Source organism: Ipomoea nil, unplaced genomic scaffold (genome assembly GCF_001879475.1).
Source record: "Ipomoea nil cultivar Tokyo-kokei standard unplaced genomic scaffold, Asagao_1.1 scaffold0925, whole genome shotgun sequence".
NCBI classification, from domain to species: domain Eukaryota; kingdom Viridiplantae; phylum Streptophyta; class Magnoliopsida; order Solanales; family Convolvulaceae; genus Ipomoea; species Ipomoea nil.
Genome location: NW_017617353.1, coordinates 278,196 through 286,945, shown reverse-complemented (window position 1 = coordinate 286,945; position 8,750 = coordinate 278,196).

Genomic DNA, 8,750 nt, shown 5'->3' with positions numbered 1-8,750 from the left:
CAGTATTCAGACAAAAAAAATAGTTAATGCAAAAAAAAAAAATACAATAAGGACAATATGAAGTAGTCGTGTGCACATTACAAGGACCACCCAAAAAGACCATAGTAGATAAAACACACGTTTACACAGACGAAAGAGGAGCAGAGATAGACTGGTAGGCATGAGGCAAGTTTAGTAGTCTGTGCACATTGAACTCTGACACTGCTAGATCCTTCATGTAACGTAGTCTTAGATTATGCAACGTCGTAGTGTCCCCTTAACAAGGCCACAATCCCAATCTGAGACTCACTGACCTACATAGGATTCCATGTGACGCAGAACCTTGGACCTTTGGCCTGGAAAGAAAACAATAACATCCATGCAAACATGTAAGCCAGAATACACGATCTAATGACCTCACACAACAAAACCCCAAAAATGAATGAAATGCAGGCAAAAGTACTACATAAAAGAACCGAGCACACAACCTGACCCAAACATGCACACACCACCCACAAAATGGGGTAACATTGAGGACCCAACACTAAATTGATTGGGTAAAAAGGTAACCATACCAAACCCATGCATACACCACCCACAATTGCAACAACATCGAGAACCCAACAATAAATTGATCGAGTAAAATGTGAGCACACACCCTGACTAATATTACCTCTGTATAATTATGAATTATTACATGAAATTAACCTAATCACAATTGTAAGTTCATCACAAATTAAATGCCTAAAATATTATTTTCATGTGCAGTATTATTTTTATATGCGGATAATACAAGTTCTATGTATGTTGGTCCTTGATGCAACATGTACCATATGTCCATATTCCATGATATACTTTTCCTTTTAACATCATGAGATACTGGCAATTTTTTTATTTTTTTTAAATAACTTCTTTAAAATGAAAAAATATTAGATAGATAAAATTTAATCCACCAAGCACAATTAGATAGAGACTAAGTGCCAACACCTCACAAGCAAAACCCAAAATTCGAGATTAAACATAGAAAAAAAAGCGCACAGCATGATTAACAACATTCTGAAACAGAACGCACCTTGCACACACAGAATTTCTGGCCACAATCCGACAAAAAAAACCCTAAAATTCAAGATTAAACAAAGAAAAAAAATGCACAGCATGATTAACAACATTCTGAATCAGAACGCACCTTGTACACACCATGCACACATAGGATTTCTGGCCACAATCCGGCACATAACCAGTCCCACCGTCGACCAAGATGTCTACAAACAAGCAAACCCCCAATAAAGAAGATAAAAAATGCACAAAACACAAGAACAAAAAAAATGAGGAAAATAGACTGTTTAAGTACCTCGACCGAAAGCTCCAACCGGTGGTCCCCGCCTCTTCGATGTACCGCTGTCCCCATAGACTACCATTGTAACACCCCCGATTTTCATGCCAATTTAAAGCTTAATTATGCAAGGCAAACTAACCATCAAAACATGAAACATAAACACAGCGGAAGTCTAATATTAAAAACCGGGAAACATGGAGTGTTATGCCACGTTTACACCGATGTGAACGCACAGGCAAGGTCAAAAACCAACATCTAAAAGTATGTTTAACAACAACGGCGCACAGGCCAAAACACTAATAAAGCTGTCCAGGGGATCTAGTCTAACCATGTCTAACACTCTCGCCGTCTACACAGGACCTGTAAAGCACATAAAGAAATGGGACGACGCCCGGTCAGTGAATAATGCTGGTAACCCATCAATACGCGTCAATAGCATATATAGATAGATAATTTAATACAAAATCATTTTCGAAACGGAATATAGTATATATCAGTTCAAAGCCATAGATAGAAGTCAACTGCAAAGACTCTATTTCACTCACAACAAGGACAAAGGGAAACAACATCCCAAAACAACATCAAGACATGACAACAACAGCACATGTACAACTCGAGGTGTATTCTACTATCACCGAGTATAATACCACCTGACATGCTCAACATAAAAGATAGACAATCACACATCGGCAACACATGCCATCGTGACATCACCCGTCACAAATTCAATAATCCATCCTTATACCCGGTTCCAACCTTATGGCTACCCCCAACCTTATAACTAGTTCCAACCATTACCTCCAGGACCCCTGTGCATCCAAGTCCAACCTTATGCCTCCGGGAACCGTCGTTCCCCACCTATAACCACCAACAATTTCCACCAACACATAGTACACGAGGGTACCGTTCAATACACGGCCGAAGCCACCCAAAACACGTGAGCCTGAAGCACATGTCACAGCTCCATAATCACATCATGGCCACCATGAGGACCACTGTCGTACCTTGGTGACTAATGTCCCATACCATTAATCATGCAATCCAGGTACAACCAATACACACATCATCATCATAGGAATCAATCAATGGATCACAACAAAGATATGAAACCATACTCAACAAGAAAGGATCACAATCCGACAACAACGATGATCGACACAAGTCATCACCCACAATAGGAAAGAACAAATGACACATGCTAGCAATTCAACACCGAACTAGCATGCTTATCAAACGGGTAAACCAAACATAGTTCCGAAGAACATACAAGACTCATAATGGTTCAACGAATCACAAGGTTGAACACTTAGCACGATTCAAGACACCAATTCTTAAATGGATTCCTACCATATAGTTCTAGACATACGAAACATCAAGAAGACACTCAAATAGCCCAACAAAAGAACATCGGGGAGTCAAAACATCAATTACCGAGTCAAAAGAATCACGGGGAACAAATCCCCAAACGACCCCATAAATGTACCCCGCGGGTGGGGCCACGGGTGGACCCCCACCCGTGGTTCCGCCCGCAGGTACGAAGCCAAATATCACTTGTACCCCGCGGGTGGGGCAGCGGGTGGACCTCTACCCGCCGTTCCGCCCGCGGGTATGTACCCTGTACCAAAATAATCTCTTAGGGGATTTTCAACATCAAGTCCAAATTCAAGTCCAAAACACCCAAAATCTCACAAAATACAACAATATGACTTGAATCAAAGGAATAGCCAAGCAATGGCATACATGAACCCTAATAACAAGCTCTAGATATGCATTCCCACAAGACAATGCATCAAAACCCACATTTCATAGCAAAAATCACATGTAGAAGTCAAGAAATCACCATATAGGTAAGAAAATAGATTTTGTAAAGCATGAGTTACCACTTGTAGCCTAAACCTTCACTTATCACACCTTTACAAGCTTCTAACAAGGCTCTCCTTCAACTCCAACTTCAAGAACACACCAAAAGATAACAAAGGTTTCATCTTTAGAAAAAGACACCTTAAAAGGTACTAAAAACACTAAATGACCAAAGATCTTACCCTCCTAAATGCTCAAGATTAAGAAAGGTGAATCTTGGAGATCAACTTGAAAGATCTTGGAATGCCCAAACTTAGCTTGAAGAAGAAGTTAGCTAATTTCTAGAGAGAAGGATGAACTTTTCTTTTTGAGAGTGTTAGAGAAAAGAATGAAAGATGACTCTAGGTTAGCTTGGAATACAATCATGAGGTGAAATGTCTTCATTACCCTTACTAAGATGGAAAAGTGTAAGGAGACAAGGGAACAATTCACAAAGCTTAAAGTACAACTCATTGACTTGGGTTGACTAGTCAACTTCTAGTCCCCGACTATTGAATTTTCAGGATTTTAGGAATTAAACTATCAATTAAGCTAGGATTAATTACTTAATTAATCCTTAAATAGAACTTGGATTTACGGGTTGTCACAACCATTGATACGTGGAAGTGAAGAACGAAGGAGGAATCAGTGAAGACGACGCGAATGGCGGACGTCTTCTGTGCACGGAGAGAGAGAGACGAACGAGGGGAAAATAGAAGGTCCGGTCGTGCGCATGAAATTGCTCCTGGAGGAATAATTTGACTAGGTTACAATCTTCAGCAAAATACCACAAATACCCCTCTAAACATAAAAACTAAATAAACTTACCGTATAAACACAATGACCGGACGCTTCAATCAAGACCATCCAACATTAAGATCCAACGACCCCTATTAATCCGCACGTTTGTAATTTAAGGTGTGTTTTTACCTGATTATAATTATATATATATATATATATATATATATATATATATATATATATATATATACACACACACACACACACACACACACACACACACACACACAGGGACGGAGCCAAAGGGAGGGGGGGGGGGGGGCAGGTGGGGCACTTGTCCCCCCTCACTCCACCCCCACCCCATATATAATTTTTGTATGTATATATGTATATATAGTATAGGTTTTAGTATTAGTATAAAAAAACTAGTAAATGTTAACAAGTAAAGAGTTAGAGTAGTTGGTAGGGCATGTGGTTAGTAATGGGAAAGGTCTTGGGTTTAAATCCTTGCATTAACATAGTTTTACATATTTTTGAGATCTTCCCCTATGGCTTTAACATAGTCACCTTTTTAATATGTGTAATTTATAATGTGTTTTCTATTCAAATTATTTTATCAAATTAATTATGTTTCATATTTTGTTATGAACATACATTTTTATAAGTTTCGATGTGTTTTATTTTTCGCACATATCTAATAATATTTACAACTATATTTGTTAGGTAATGGTTATAAAAAAAAAATATTCTTAGATAATTTATTTATTTATTTTAAATCATCTCTTTGTATTTAGTGTTTCGCTTTTACTAGAAAAAATTTCTGAATTTGTCCTACTTCTTCGCCCCCCTCAGTCGAATTTCTGGCTCCGTCTATATATATATATATATATATATATATATATATATATATATATATATATATATATATATATACTTAGTATTTTATATGCGCGATGCGCAAAAAATATATGCCCAATATTAAAATTAAATATTAAAATTTTAGTTATATTAATTTTTTAAAAATAATAGAGAGAGAGAGAGAGAGAGTGTGTGTGTGTGTGTATATATATATATATATATATATATATATATATATATATATAATTGTATAATTCAAATTAATATTATTGAGGTAAGAATTATAAAAATGATAAATTACTAAATATAACTATGGTAACATTTTAATTAAAACCTAAATGAATTCAAACTTACCATTGAAGGATGTAAGAAAAAATATTGTGTATGCGTGTACATGGTAATAATAATGTGGAAAGATAACAGAAGTTATAACGGCAAGGATATTTTTATCCAAAAAATTATGTAGTATAACTTTTATAGCACAAGGTACAAAAATAATTAACGGAAAACATGGACATAAACCAAGGGTATAACCTGGATTGAAGCTTATTATGTTTTTAGATATATATATATATATATATATATATATATATATATATATATATATATAGTGGTTTTTCTCAATAATAAAATAGAACGGAAATTAGGTAAAAATATCACTACATCTATATTCTAATTGACTAATTGTCTGAAAATAAAAAAAGAATAATTGACTAAAAATTAATCTAATATTACTAATTGACTGAAAATATAAAAGGGAATTGGTAGGGAATATCCCGACCGGCATAACTTTACCCCGGTTGGTGTGCCTTTGTCTTTGTTTTCTTGTCTTTGCAGGTAACAGGTCGGGCTTCTTGTGAAGAACCCAGTCGGGGTCCGACCGGGAGTTGCCCGAGCGGCAGTGTCGACCACCGAGTGGTAGCCCTTTGGCGGGAGAGCTGACGAGGGACACGTGGCGGCTCCACGCGTTGACAGGCAGGGCACCCGGGACGGCGACACGTGGTGGCTACGTGGGAAGCATGCTGAACGGCCGGATTTGTGTCTTCGGCGCCGCGGCTATAAATACCCGCGATAGCTACAGTGTGGGGGACTTTTGGACGATCGATAGGTTGTTGTTAGAGAATTCCGACCACAGTCAGTCGGTACTCAGAGCAACAAAGTAGATTGTACTTAGGGCCTTCACCGTGATCAAGAAAAGACATTTACTTGCTTTAATTGGTCTCGTATTTACTTAATTACTGCTTACGTGGCAATTAACAGTATCATTTTGGCGCCGTCTGTGGAGAGCCGTGCAAGAAAGCTATTGTCTTGACGAGCACCCGATCACTCATTCACCATGCATCCATGGGCACAAAACCTCTTTGCCGACGACCAGGCGGATGCAGCGAGTTCCTCCGATCACCAGGCAACACAACAACAAGGTCAGACGATGGACCTCAACCTCAATCTCTCACCACCACATCCATCCAACACATACCCGGCCGCCCAACAGCCGGTGAACTACATTCAACCGGGATACCCAACACCCGGTCAACAATACCAACAACAGCCGATGATATATCCCGGCCAATATCCATACCCGGTCCCACCTCAACCGTACGGGTATTGGCCAGGCCAACCGATGTACTACACGCCCCCGGTTGGCTATCCACCTTACACGCCTGCGTACACGGCTCCAGCCGCCGCCCCTCTAGTTTACCCGGCCGCACAAGCAGAGCCGCAGCATCAGCCCGCTTCCCGGGCTCGACGCTCGGCTCGTTCGCGGTTGAGGTCGGGGGGTGCTGATGCGATGGAGGCACCACGGCAGGCCCAGCAAGCAGCGGAGGTTCCTGCCCGAGTGGAGGACCCCGAAGAAGTTGCTCGAGCGGTAGCTTTTGATCGTCTTCGACTGGCGTTGCGAAAAAGTTTGGGGCCCCAAGACCCGAACCGGTAGCCGGAAGATGTACAGATGCAGGAAGCCAGCCAGGAGGCTTCATCCGGGCATAGCGGGTCGAGATCTCATCGACGACGACGCGCTCGGGACGCAGCCCAAGCTGCCCAAGCCGCCGAGCTCAACGAGACCCGAGGATTGCTCTATAACCTCCAGGCGGAGTTTGCACAATTCAGGAACGCGCACCCTACAACACCCCCGGTCGACCAATCGTCCCTGCTAAGGACGCCTTTCACTGCCGAGGTAATGGCTCAGCCCTACCCGCTTGATTTGAAGGTTTCCGGGGAGAAAAGTTATGATGGCCGTACGGACCCTAAGGTCCATGTCAATGATTTCTACGGCAACATGATGCTGAAGGGCGTATCGGACGCCGTGATGTGTAGGGCCTTTTATTCCACGCTTACCGGTCGGGCGGCGGAATGGTTCCGAACTTTGCAGCCGGACTCAATTGCAAATTTTGACGCCTTGGCGATCAAGTTCATAAGGAAATTCATCACCTCTATGGTGGTGAGGAAGTCCTACATGTACTTGGAGAAGGCCAAGCAGCTTGAAGGGGAGAGCTTGACCGACTTCCTTGTCAAATGGAAGGCGGCGGTCGGGGAAGTCGAGCCCATGGATGATGCGACCGCCACCCACATGCTACACATCTCCCTCCGGGTGGGTTATTTGTATCAGGACTTCATTCTACACCCCCCGGCCACATACGAGGAGACCCTTCGAAGGGTCATGGACTATGCCAACGCCGGCGAGGCGAATGCCGTAAAGCGCTCGCAGGAGGTCGGGTCTTCGTCCCGTAAACCGGCCGGGCGGGCGGAACACCGATCGGGTGATGATCATCCCTGATCTCTCACCAGGCCTGGTGAGTTTACGGCCTTGAACCGATCCGCAGCGGAGGCCATGCAGTACGCTCAGTCCTGCAATCTCATCAAACTCCCCCATCCCGATCGAGACGGCCCCGACAAAAGTAAGCACTGCGCTTACCATCGATGTGCCGGGCATGACACTGAGGAGTGTACCCACTTGCGCCAACTGTTGGAGGATTTTCTCAATCCTTGGAAGTTGGACAAGTGTGTGGGGAAGAGAGAAGACACCAAGAGGAGTACCGATCGGAGAGATCACCGGCGCTCCCATCACCGCTCCGATCGTTCCGATCGTGATGGACGCTCCGATCGGTCGGGTCAGGACCGAAGAGACGATCATCGCGATGACCGACGGAACTCTGACCCTCCGTCTAGCAGCCGACCAGCAGGAAAGCCGACCATCCACGTCATTTTTGGTGGATTGGACGATGCTTCCCGACCGAGGAGTAATTGCCGGGTCGCCATAGTGGATTCCCGGGAGACCGGGAAGAGGCAAAAGATGGAACCCATAACCTTCACCCTCGAAGATCAACCCAGCAGCGGTGACCACGGTATGGAGGCACTCGTGGTCACGATTGATGTCAAAAGGACGGATGTCCAGAGGGTTATGGTAGACACTGGTAGCAGTGTGAACGTCCTTTATTTGGACGTATTTGAGAAGCTTGGACTCGACAGGAAGGAGCTGACTCCGTTCGGTGTACCACTGTCAGGATTTACCGGGGCTCTTATTTACCCCGAGGGAAAAATAACGCTCCCGGTTGAGATCGGCACATCCCCGAAGTCGATCAAGATGGAGCTAGAGTTCGGTGTGGTCAATCTCCATTGTGTCCACAACATTATTTTGGGCCGACCCGCAATCATGAAGATCGGTGGGATAATTTCAATGCCTCACCTCTGCATGAAATTCCCCACCCCCAATGGGGTCGGTGTAGTCCGTGGCGACGTCCAATCCGCCCGGAAGTGTTACACCCGAGCGGTCAATAGACGTGACTCCGGTCAGTCTTCCAGGGTGAACACTATTGCCAAGGAGGAATCAAAAGACCGGAAGGAACAACCTGAGCCTTCCGAGGAAATAGAGGAAGTTCCCCTGTCCGAGGACCAACCAGACAGGAAGATTAAAATTGGTCGGGCCCTCACCCCCGAGCTCCGAGCAGAAATCTTAGCCAAACTTCGGGAGTACGCTGATATCTTTGCATGGGGGCCCAAA